At 43.0% G+C, this 12016-nt stretch overlaps 1 protein-coding gene across 1 annotated transcript in view; it reads left to right on the top strand.

The window, feature by feature from the left end:
- Nucleotides 1-1773: 1773 nt before the first annotated feature.
- Nucleotides 1774-12016, top strand: part of PPARGC1A (PPARG coactivator 1 alpha) — a 461990-nt gene continuing 451747 nt past the window's right edge. The window contains exon 1 of the mRNA XM_034670962.1: nt 1774-1803. The gene's annotated coding sequence lies outside the window, so the exon portion shown is untranslated. The remainder of the gene's footprint in view (nt 1804-12016) is intronic.

Consider the following 12016-nt stretch of genomic DNA (forward strand, 5'->3'; position numbering starts at 1 on the left):
TGGAAATGAGCTTCTGAAACTTCTTTATTTTACCACTGGGAAAGAAAGACCCCGGGGGATGAAGAGGTCAGGCTCGTGGAGCAGCTCACAGGAGCACTGGCCAGAGAACAAAGTTACCCGACCCTTGGCCCAGTGCTCGAACAATCAAGAGAAGGGAAAATGATAAAAACTGGTGTTTATTATATTTTTCAGAAACATTTCACTGGGTGTGGAGTTTTGTTTGGTTTTTTCCTTTGGGTGAAAAAAAATCTATTACAATCCAGTATTGAAATTCATTTATTAGGAATTATTTCAGTATTGACATGAAGGAAGATACAAGAGAAGGGCACAGCACACAGTTCAGTCCTTGCGAGTCATTTATTCAACTACTATTTATGGAGTGCCTTGACCCTGGGATTTAGTAGTGAACCCAAAAGTCCCTGCTGTTACGGAGTGTATATCCTGGTTGGGGGGGGGTGGGGTGGGGCATAGAAAAACAAAGAGATGAACCATTTGCTGTTAGGTGGTGGTGAGCCTCATCAAGAGAGAGAAAGTGGTAAGGGGACAGAGTGGGGCGAGTGGCAGCTATGTCAGACAGGTGTTTGGGGGAGACTCATTGAGGAGGCATATGAGCAGAGATCATGCAAGTGTCTGCAGCAAGATTGCCCCAGGCAAAGAGAATAATTGGAAAGGCAGAGGTCCTGAGGTGTGAATGTGCTTGGGTATTTGAGGATGACCCAAGAGGTCAGTGTGGCTGCAGAGGTAAAGATCGTGAGACACCGTGACCAATCATGGGCTTTGGGAAAACTCTGGGTCAGACATTTGAAGAAGATACATCTTTTAGCATTTCTGTAGTCCCAAATAGTATGGCTCATAAACAGAACCCAGACTCATCTTTTTTGAGGCTATTCCCCGAAGGAGCCATCCTTCTGGGATTGGTGTCTCTGACTCACCCAGAGTGTCCAGAAACTGTCAGATCTTTCTGGAGAGTTTTAGAACAGAGTGATTGTCACTGTACTAAAACCAGTACACCATAAAATTTTAAGTTTCTTGATGGTAGGACCTGTGCGATACACATTTTTGGGTCCTCCAAGAAACCACATGCAGTGCTAAACTTACATGTAGTAAGAACGCACTAAATATCGTTTATTAGTTCAGTGCATGAATAAATGGCCAGAGAGTGGTAGAGAGGATGGGGTGTCCTAGAAAGGGTTGTTAAAAATACACCCTTCTAAAAATGCTGTTGGCGAGATTACTTCTGAAGCATTCTGACTTCCTTGGAATCATTTTTAAAGACAAGTCCATATGCTGACATGTGAACATAAGTATGTAACAAACTGAACAGTAGTAACATTATTTTCAGGCCAAATTTTAGTTGGATGGTTGTATTTTGTCAATCTAAAATTTTTTCCCATGCTTTAAGCTGGATATGGGAAGTTTTTCGAACCTTTCCTCTGGTATCAAAGGAACATTGGTGTTTGGGTTCATAAGACTAGCGGTTACATTCAGCACTGTCTCCTGTGAGCAAAAATGTGCTTAATACATTGAGATTGTGGTGGAAATTATGTGGGAAAGAGCAGTCCCCAAGGGGAAGATGGGTGGTCAAGTTGCATTGGGATGGGGAAGGAGAAAATTGTAATTCTTGTCCTCCATTACTGAATTCTCTCATTATAATGGACCAGTAATTTATTCGCCTATTGCATTTCAATATCCCCATCTGCAAAGTGGGGGTAACACAAACTTACCCTCTGCCTTTCAGGTTTTTTGCGAAAATCAGTGAACTAATATTGGTAAAATTGGAGCCCCATGGATGAAGGGTACTTTGTAAGTATAACATATTATTGTCATGTTATGTTCTATTACTCCAAAGTGCAAATACCAGATGTCTGCTCTTGCCATATTAGGAAATCAGTAACACCTAGTTTCACACCCAAAGATTCATAATCTGACTTCCTTTGAGGAATTTAATATTTCTGAACTCTCTAATGTTTTGTCGATATGTTGGATGCCTGACTCACCTCCCCAGAATATTTTGGCAATGTTTTCCAGACAATTTGGAAGAATACATGTCTGCAAATTGTGTAAACATGTTGATATAAACTCTGGATATGAATGCAAGGTATCTTTATTTCTCTTTCACCACCTTTCTCCTTTTCTTCTTCTTCTCTCTCTCTCTTTTTTTTTTTTTTAACATTTGCATTTAACTCTGTTTTGAGGAGTCAGTGTGTGTATCAAAGAAATGATTGGTTTCTGGGAGAGACTGAATGTTTCACTGAGGTGAGCGATGTTTTGTTAACGATGAAACTAAGTTAGACATCCCTTAGACAAGTGGCGAAATGTTGTGTTTCCAGACTTGTGATAAAGGAAGGAGGTCAACTAGCAAGGTGAGTGAAGTGTGGATCACCTCTTCTGGATCACGTGACAGCCCAGGTGACTTGGGAGTGGCCTCCTGTCCATGGAATGGCCAAGGGTTGCAAGCCACAAAGCCAATGAGTGGGCAGAAACTGCAATACTAAAACAACTGCTTCATTTGATTTTCCCCACTCAATGGCACATCTTTTTATTTTGGTAGGCCAGCCAATGTCTTGGCATGGTGTGAGAGTAGACTGGCCAGTGACATGCCCACTGTTTAACTTAATCCATGGTATTTTTCTGTTTTTTTTTTTTTTTTTTTTTAAAAANTTTTTTTTAGAATAGCTGTCATGCCTTAAAAACTCCTAACATAGAGACTTTAAAAATGGTTGTGCTTGCTTATTGAAGCCTGTTTTACTGGGATTCATGGGGTTGTAGGATCTTATGTCTGGAAGGGTCCTTACATGTCTCATCCAGTGCCTTTTCTTGGCCAGCTCTAAAGATTCCATCTGATGGGTGCCCCAGAACCCCTAGAGGCAGATTTACTACCTTAAGGGGCAACTCTTTTCAGTTACAGGATTCTTTCTTGAGTTGAACCCACACCTATCCTCATGTATCTTCCACCCTTGGGTCCTAATTTTAGTATCTGCATCTACAAGAAAAAAGATTTTCTCCTCCAAAGTGACACATTTGGTGGCACTTTCAGGGTCCCCCTGAAAGTGGCCTCTTTGTCAGCTTCTGTTCCCTCAACCACTGGACCTCGCATACCAGGACTTCCCAACTCTCTACCCCTCTGGAAAGGCTCTCATTTGTCTATATCTTTCTTAATAAGCAGCACTGAGAATCTACCTTCTCCAGGCCCCATTCTGCATCCCAGAGTCAAGAGATCTAATCAAAGGTCCAGAAGAGAATGACCTCGAAGAAATCGCCTGGAGTCACGTGCGCCCATGGTTTGGTTTGAGTAATGAGACAGCAGAGCCCACATCCCTCTGTGAGATGCAGATGATTGACAGGGAGAAAGTTGTTTTGGTTAATAATACAATCTACTTGCCTCCTGGAGACACAGCAGTAGCCTACTAATTCGTTAGAAGTGAATTAAGGTTGTTTACCGATGTTTTAAAGTAACTGTCAGAGTGAAAAAAAAAAAGTTCGTACTGGATGAGCCCACTCACCTACTTCGGAGTTGCTGTTTATTTTAAGCTGAGTGCATAAATAATATATTGAGATACGAAGGGTGATTTCAAGCATTAGAACAGGAAGCCTCCTGTTTACTAACTGTCATTGGGCTGAAGAGAATTTAAACAGCTCTGAATCTTTTTGTCTGTGAATGCAAGGCATGAAATTAACTTACATTTCGTAGTTAGCAGAAATCATGATTAAGGCAGTCTTGTTGATGTGTCTTCTGCTGATCTGGGTCTTTTTTGTTATGCAAGACAAGCCTTGGCAACAAGATGCTTCCCATGCCTTGTTTGAAATAAGACCCCCTCCCTGTGCAACAACCCCTCCCCCTTGCCCCAAAATAAGCAGGGATCCCTCTGGGTCACAGTTTGTTCCGGGTTTAAAGACAAGAATACTAAAGTAGGTTCCTGGGGTTCTAGTCCTGACCTCCAGCAACCCTCTTTGAATTTCTTTCTTTACGTATAGAATAGGGGTAAGAGCATCTGCGTCCATTACTTCACAGGAAGATGGAGACCCCAATGAAGTCATTGTTGTGAAATGGCTTTGAAAGGTATCAGCTGGGACAAGATGATAACAGTTAATGCTATTAATGAATTATATGCATTAACTCCTTTCATTCCCCCAGTAACCCTATGGGATAGGTCTTATCATCCCAATTTTACCACAACAAAAACTGAAGCACAGGGAAGTGAAAGGATTTGCTCCATCATCTCATAGCTAAAGAGTAGTAAATTGGGATTCAAACCCCAGGCTAGAATAGATGGGTTGAGAGTTTGTGTTCTTAACTATTACTTATTTGGGAGAATAGGTTTTCCTTCCTACGGCTGTGCCCCTTGGTCATGCTCAAGTAAATGAAACATCGTTCCTAATAGCCTGGACCAAATTTAGCTTGAGAAAATGCAGGTATGGCTTTTCTGTGAGTGATTATCAGCAAGGAGGATTCCCAGTGGGTAGGGATGTAGCTGACTGTATGGATTGATTCTGTTTTATACGTAAAGAGCCTGGTGATTCTGAGATGAAAAGCCCTAAGTGAAAAGACTTATTACTTGTAATGCTTTCAGAAACAAGAAATTTGATTCACTTTTTGTCCCTGTAAACTTGGAAGTGTGATAGCCTATTCTGGAGTAGAGGGAGAGTGTTTGAAGATGAATAGAAAATGTATGGAATGTTTAATTTTGCATGATTACATTTCATATTTTCCGGGGTAACTGTGGCAAATAGAAATGCATGATAGTATCACAGCATACCTATTTTAGATGTTTCGATGAAATACTTGGGCTTTTGGAGCCTGATACATGAATCCTTTGGGACAAGTCCGTATTAAGCAAATGAACGAGAATGTATTTTGTGTTCGCATCATTGAAAATATGTAATTTGTATAAGTGCTTTTTAATCTATATTTACATTATATTTATTTGAATTTCCAGAGAGGAAAGAGCCTAAAGTGATTAATGAAAACAAAAGGGATGTGAATTTGCAGACATTTTCTCTTGAAATATGCTCAGTTTGTAGCGGGGTCATGCTTTGAAGTTGGAGTGGCAAAAGCTGGCGTGATTTGCTTTGGATTTCTGAATGAAGCGGTTCAGAAGTAGGATTACTTCCAAAATCCCAGCAAAATGGACGGACTCATGAGAAGTCATCAGCTGAGGGAAAGAATAAATTCTGTACTTCCCCACTGCAAAAACTCTCAGCAACTGGCTGCTGCGCCCTAGCACTTGTTAATACAATAAGATAATTGCATAATTAAATACACTATGGAATTTCAATAATTGGAAACTTTGTTTTCTCATCACAATATGCAACTTGCTGATGCTGGAAAGCATCGCAGCATTTTAGGGAGGCTGAGATCATTCTTTCACATCACGTCCCCTGTAGCCTTCTGCCGCTCCTCTGGCGGTTCTGAGACACTTTGCTTTCGGGTTATTTTTAGTTGGTTATATTTAGACAAGGTGAAATTAAGCAGGAAGTCCCCCAAAGTCTGACTTGCCTGCCCAGGCTGTGGGAGTTGAGGCTCATTTTGCAGAGAGTGTCCCTGGTGCCCTCTAGATCTTTCTAGGTAATAATGGATGAAGAGTAAGCCGTGGTTGAGTGCCCTTTGGAGCTGGGGAGCAGCTCTTTGGGTCATAATTTCTAGATAGCTTAGAGGAGTTGCTGAGATGGTAGACTCCAGAGCTGGGCTCCTGGATCGGACCCCGGCATGGCCTCTTCTGTGCTGTGTGACCCTAGGAAAGATACCTAGTCCCTCCTCTTTGCTTATCTGTAAAAGGAGAATCTTAGCCTTGGTGCAGGGCATAATTGAACATACAGAAAGAGCTTAAAAAATACAGGTCGGGTTTGTGAGCGCCCCGTCAATGTTCGCTTGGCTGAAAAAACAGATGAATAATACCCGTTCCCTGTCCTGGAATCATTTAATCAAATCGGGGCAACAGACATGTAAATGATGCTGCTGATGTTGATAAAAAAACAGTATTAAGGCAGTGGCGGGCAGACGGTAAGATATTTTAGCAGGGACTGGTCTGTCATCATAGTGTCCCCAACACCTAACACATAGACGAATAAATGAATGATACAAATTTGGTTGAAGATTATTTTGTCTGAGAGTCAAAATTGTTTACTAGCAGAGTGGATTCCTAGCTGAGTAGTCACGGAGCACGTAGCCGGGACTACTTGGAGGGTAAATGAGTGAAGGAATGCATGGATGAAATTGATCTGAAGCTTTTCTCCCTATGACTGCTACAATCAGTTTGAGAAAGCAGGTGCATTTGAGAAAGCAGGTGAAAATATTAGGGCCAACACAGGGTAAAACAAGGAAGATACTTAGGGTGTGAAATTTAAGGAGGCACTTGCTCTCAGAGTTGTGCCAGTGCCGAGGAGGACTTGCTCTCAGGGTTCCTACAGGTACTTCCTTAAATTTTGCACCTCAGATGCCTTACTGTCTTCATCCTAGTCCAGGCCTGTTGACTGTTATTAGTCTTATGTGTATGACTGTGCTTTTGAACATTTCCCCCGAATTTTATTTTGAAAAATTTCAGAGCTACAAAAAAGTTGAAAGATTAGTATAAGGAACACTCTGCACACTTTTGTACTGACATGAATTAATTATCAATATTCAGTCACATTGATTCTCTCTCTCCACAGACATGACTTTGAACCTTGTCCTAATTTAGCAAAGAACTCACATACCCTCCATACAACCTCCTCCCTCTTACCTCTAGTGCCTGTATGTTAAATTTACTTCCTAAATTCTGCACCTCAAAATTGTAAATTTTGGAGGAAAAAGCTGAAAAAAGCAGCAAGAAAACTTGGCTTAATTTTTTTTCAAGTTTAAAAACTAGTGCTTGAAATTTATTTTTAGCTTCCTAATATACTAACATATTTAGAGCATGACCAATATAAGATACCTAAAATTTTAAAGGTTAGAAAGTTTTTCTGGATGCTCTGACATTCTCTTTCAAAGAAGGGAGATTTTTTTTTTAAAGATTTTATTTATTTATTTGACAGAGAGAGAGACAGCCAGTGAGAGAGGGAACACAAGCAGGGGGAGTGGGAGAGGAAGAAGCAGGCTCATAGCGGAGGAGCCCGATGTGGGGCTCGATCCCATTACGCCGGGATCAAGCCNTGGGATCATGCCCTGAGCCGAAGGCAGACGCTTAACGACTGCGCCACCCAGGCGACCCAGAAGGGAGATTTTTTTGAAAAGGCAAATTCCCTTGACCATTGTTTTTCTGAGAGCCTTTCAAAAGTAGATGGTAGTCCAATTACTAATAAAACAAGACCATCCTTTTCCATGTTAAGAATATTCACCGTAAGGGGTGACTTTGTAATGTAATGTAGGGAGTTATTTGTAAATCTGGTGATATCCGCTCAAATAAAAAGGAATACACACTTGACTTTGGATTATACTGACAAATTCTCATGGAAAAAAATCCTTTCTGATCATCTTGAATGTTTATAAAAGATAAGGTATCTGTCTCTGAAACTGTGGCAAGATCTGCCAGAAGGTTGCGTTATTTCTGTGGTTTTGAAAGTGCTCTCCAGGAAGCCTAGGGAATCTGGGGAGGGGCCTCAGGGCCACCGATGATGGTCGGTGGCGAGAAGGGAGACCAGTCCTGGAATCCAGGCCAGTCACTCATGTTCCGTTGGGATGGCTCTGAGATTGTGTGCTTTTTATTGGCATCTGCCTAAAAACCAGTTTTCAGGAATGAGTTCTAGAGCTAAACACAAAGAATTTGGAAACCACAGCATTGTGGCTGGAAGATGAAACAGGAGAAATTCGTGCAGTGTTGTTGGTTGGCAGTGAGGAATGATAGCTGTCGGCTTGCAGGGTGGGAGAGGTCAGGAACACCACGAAAAGCAGACACAAGAACTAAAACATAGTCAGTGTCTCGAAGTTTGAAGCAGGGTCAAATGCCCAGCCATTGCCTAAGGCAGTCATTCTGAAACTTGAGCGAGTCCTGGTCCTTAACCCAGAGATTCTGATTTGGTAACTCCAGAGAGGGGCTCAGGCGTCAGGTTAGTGAACGGTCACCCCATAACATGCAGAGAAAAATTGCCCTAAAGTCACACTAATGTCAAAGAACATGATAATATTTGGCATTGATAAAGATGACTGGAATTGTAGGGAAAATGTTCTTAAACTCAGCTCAGTATAACGTAACCCTTTTTCAAATTTAGGGACATTTTAGAATGATTTCCTCCCGAAATGCTTAAAATAGAAAATGTGACTCTGAATAATAGAGGGGGAAAGACAAACAGGTAAGAAATTCTATTATAAAGTGGTGCCCAAGTCCAGTGGGGGAGGTCTCGTAAGGGGAGGGGAAAGAAAGCTCATGGCTGTCTGGGTGCTGAGATGGGCCCCTGAAAGAGGGGCTCTGGCAGTGGGGCCTCATGGCTTAGCAGGATATGCGAAGGCTGGGAGGCAGGTGGACCTGGGTTTGAATTCTGACTTGCCTACCTACTGGTTGTAGGATCTTAGGAAAATCACCTAATCTGTTTAAGCCTGGGCCTTCCTCGTAGAGGAAGAATGAAGATGAAATTAGACAATTGTACTCAAAGTACAGAGCACAGGGCTTGCAGAATAATGGACACTCAATAAGTGGTTATAATGACAGGTCGGCTTTCAAGAGGGCAGGAATGAGAGTGTGTGTGTGTGTGTGTGTCCATCGGTTTTGTTTCTGGTTTTTGGATGGAAGGAGGAGGGGGAGCAATAGAGCGTTCCAATGCAGAGGAAGTGTGTAAGCCCATCTCGAGGTAATAGATGGTGTTTGTGTTGTGCCTTCAGGGTTCCCAAAAGTGTTGTTCACGTAAAGGGTTCTAGATGGTACATATATTTTACAAATATTAACTAACTTAATCCTTATAGCGACTCTGTAAAGCAGGTGTTATTGTTTAACAGACCATGAACCTGAGGCACAGAGAGGTTAACAGACTTGTCCAAGGTCACACAGCTGGTGGTGGCAGAACCTGGATTTAAACACAGCACCTGTACTTCTAACCACTATGCTATTGTAATAATAATGATTTATGTTAATGTGTATTAGGAAAATACAACTAGCACAGTAAAAACCGTGCTTTTATAGATATTTCTGCCTAGAACAATAGTAAAAATTTAAAAAGTACCTTGATTTAAATGAGTCACATAAAAGGAATAATAGTAGGAGCAGCATCTAATATGATAATGGTCCTGCAGGTAGGTGGTCCCCAGATGAGTCTGGCCTGGGAAATTCTGGGGCAAGGATAGATGGAGTCGCCCCAGGGGACTCCTGCCTCCCAGTCATTGCTGTGTAACACACAGGAGAGCCTTCAAGCTCTAGGGAAGAAGCAGGTAGGCTTCCCCTCAGGTGGGGAGCCAGGGGAAGGGGAGGCCGAGTAGCTTGCCAAGTTCACTCCCATTTCCTGCAGTTCCTTTGGGGAGGGGAGAGGAAGGGAGGGGAAGGGAGGGGAGGGCAGGGGAGGGGAAAACTCCCCCCTTTGCCCCTGAGGGTCTGTGGTGGGGCCAGACTGGGGCTCTCGGCTATTTTGGAAGTTTTCAGTTTCTCCCCATCCTCCCCCTCTCCTGTCCTTCCTCTGCCATCTTTTCTTCTCTCCTCTGCCACCTATTCCTCTCCTCCTTCTTTCCATTGTGCATAAGGACAGATTTCAAAGAGGCCATGACCCACGGATGCAAATGCCTAATGCAATTCAGTAGGAGACAGAGTTTAATACTCTACCTGGCATTTTAATTTATCTTCAGCTTTCCAGGATGGCAGCTGCATCTGCCCCTGTATCTCTCCTTTGGATGTGGTCAGAAAAATCTAAAAGCCCAGATAATCGTAAACCAATCCACGCTTAGGCTTTTATGTGTGCAGCAGATTTACCTTCCTAATAACCTGTTTGAGGCTAATATTTAAGTGAGTTTGCATTCCCTGGGCACACGAGCCCAGGCGTTAGTCTCTAAATTGCAGGAAACCAGAATCTAACCAGCCACCTCTGGGCAAGACATTTTGGATAATTCCGCAGTCCTCCAAACCTGGTGTGGATGCCTGCCCCTCGGGCTCCTGATCTGGGTCTTCTGTCTAGAAATGACTGGTTTCCTAATCCATTCCTGCTCATTTGTTCTGTCTTATTCTGAGAACAAGCATCGTCTCCATTCCTCTTGCCTCTCGATTCCCACCATTTAGTGCTTGGCAGATGGTATGCGTTCATAAATACAGGTTGCCCATTGGTTAATGAGTGATGTCAAGAATTCAGCATTTCTTGTTTGAGATTACATTTCTGCAAATAGTTACCAAGCCGTGACTGTGATAGGTGTTGTCCTGGGGGCTTTTGATTTTTACAACAGCCATCTTTACCTGACAGTGGGGAAATCGAGGCTCGGGGGGGTGAGACGATTGAGCTACGACCACACACTCTCAGCTCTGCCTGGTTCAAGTCCAGATACTCCAGTGTCCGAGGTCAAGTTTCTGTTTTCTTTATGCTTCTTCTCTCCTGGGCCCTGCAAACATCGGGTGGCTTTCCCCACCTCCTATTAAACTAGGATTTCTCTTAGCCGGTTCCCTAGGATCTCAGCCGCAAGTAGAAGGAGGGTTTCTCCCTCTCTGACTGTAAATAAAGAATCTGTCTTGGTGCCATGAGACCCTGGGTGTCATCAAACACCACCACCCACAGTGAGTCCAGGAACAGAAGCTGCTGTCAGAGTTTCCAGCAGGGGCTGCCCGTGAAAGCGCCGCGGGATTAGGCCCGTAAACGTGCCCCAAACGCTGTTTCATAGATGAAAATAGTTGTCACAGTGACTAGAAAATTGAATTGGTTAAACCTTCTGGCTTTAGATTGTTTTTGGAGAGTGAGTAACTCTATGATTTTTACTTGTCACAGGCTGAAAGGAAAAAAAAGTAAGAGTGAAACTTCATAGCTATTTTTCTTCCCTGTATGTTCATAGTGGTTATTTATATCTGGGAAGTTTCCATTGGGATTTAGTTCAGGATATAGACTTGGCAGGGTAGCTTCAGTGCTCCGTGGTGACATTTGACAGACTGCAGGCAAAGCAGGATGGATTTCTAATATCTGGATGGATGGATTTGGGGGTGAAGTGTCGGGATTGTACTGTATTATGAGATGGATTTATTGATCTGAATCTAAAAGTGGACTGTTGCCTGTCAATATCAGATCTGTATCAATACGTTTGATAAATTAGGGCTCCCAACCCTTTGCTTTGTTTGCTTTATCAGCTCCTCTTGGCAATAACAATAAAAGACTCCAGGTGGTGTACAGGAATGGCTTTTTGCACTCCTCACGTGTGCTGCTGATCCTGTGTATGTTACAACCACCCAGAAAGTGCACTGTTGTGCCTTGACTTCCTCCCTGGAACGAGACATTTTCCCCGCAATGTTGCATTTCAGTATCAGCCTCCTGCATTAACCTTGAAACGCTGTGCCCATGCTGTACGTAGTGTCTTCATTTTCCAGCTGAAGAAATTAAGACCCTGTGAGGTTAAATAAGCTGCCCAAGGCCGTGCGGTAAATTTCAAACAAGGCTGGGTTTCAGGCAGAGGTGTTATGGTTCCTGGGTGGGGATGGGGCACTTTCCTTCTTTGTGGTTACGAAGTAAAAGGATCTGAATTTGCAAAGAGCTTGCTGATAATGTACTTCCTCTCCAGGTACGAGGCTGCCACCTTATTTCTGAGCATCTGGGGCAAGAAAGCTATGGTGCTGTGTAGGAAGCAGAGGGTTCAAAATGTGCTTTTTTTGGTCTTTGTAGTCTAGACCAAGGTTGGATCTGACCCTCAGGACATGGTTCCTGGCATGCTGCATGTATCTTTCAGGGGCTAGCTATATGTCCAACCAGATGTTAGGTGAAATGGGGGGATATAGAAACAGAAGCCACGGTTCTTCTCCCATAAGTGTTTACATTTTAGTTGGTGAGAATAGTTGAATTCTAGTCTGTGTCCCCAAATCCCTTCATCTGTGGGCTGGCAGAAATCTTGGGTAGGTGCAACAGGCCCCCTGAGTCCATTCACACGACCATAGCC

The sequence above is a fragment of the Ailuropoda melanoleuca genome, chromosome 11, assembly GCF_002007445.2.
Source record: "Ailuropoda melanoleuca isolate Jingjing chromosome 11, ASM200744v2, whole genome shotgun sequence".
Taxonomy (NCBI): Eukaryota; Metazoa; Chordata; class Mammalia; order Carnivora; family Ursidae; genus Ailuropoda; species Ailuropoda melanoleuca.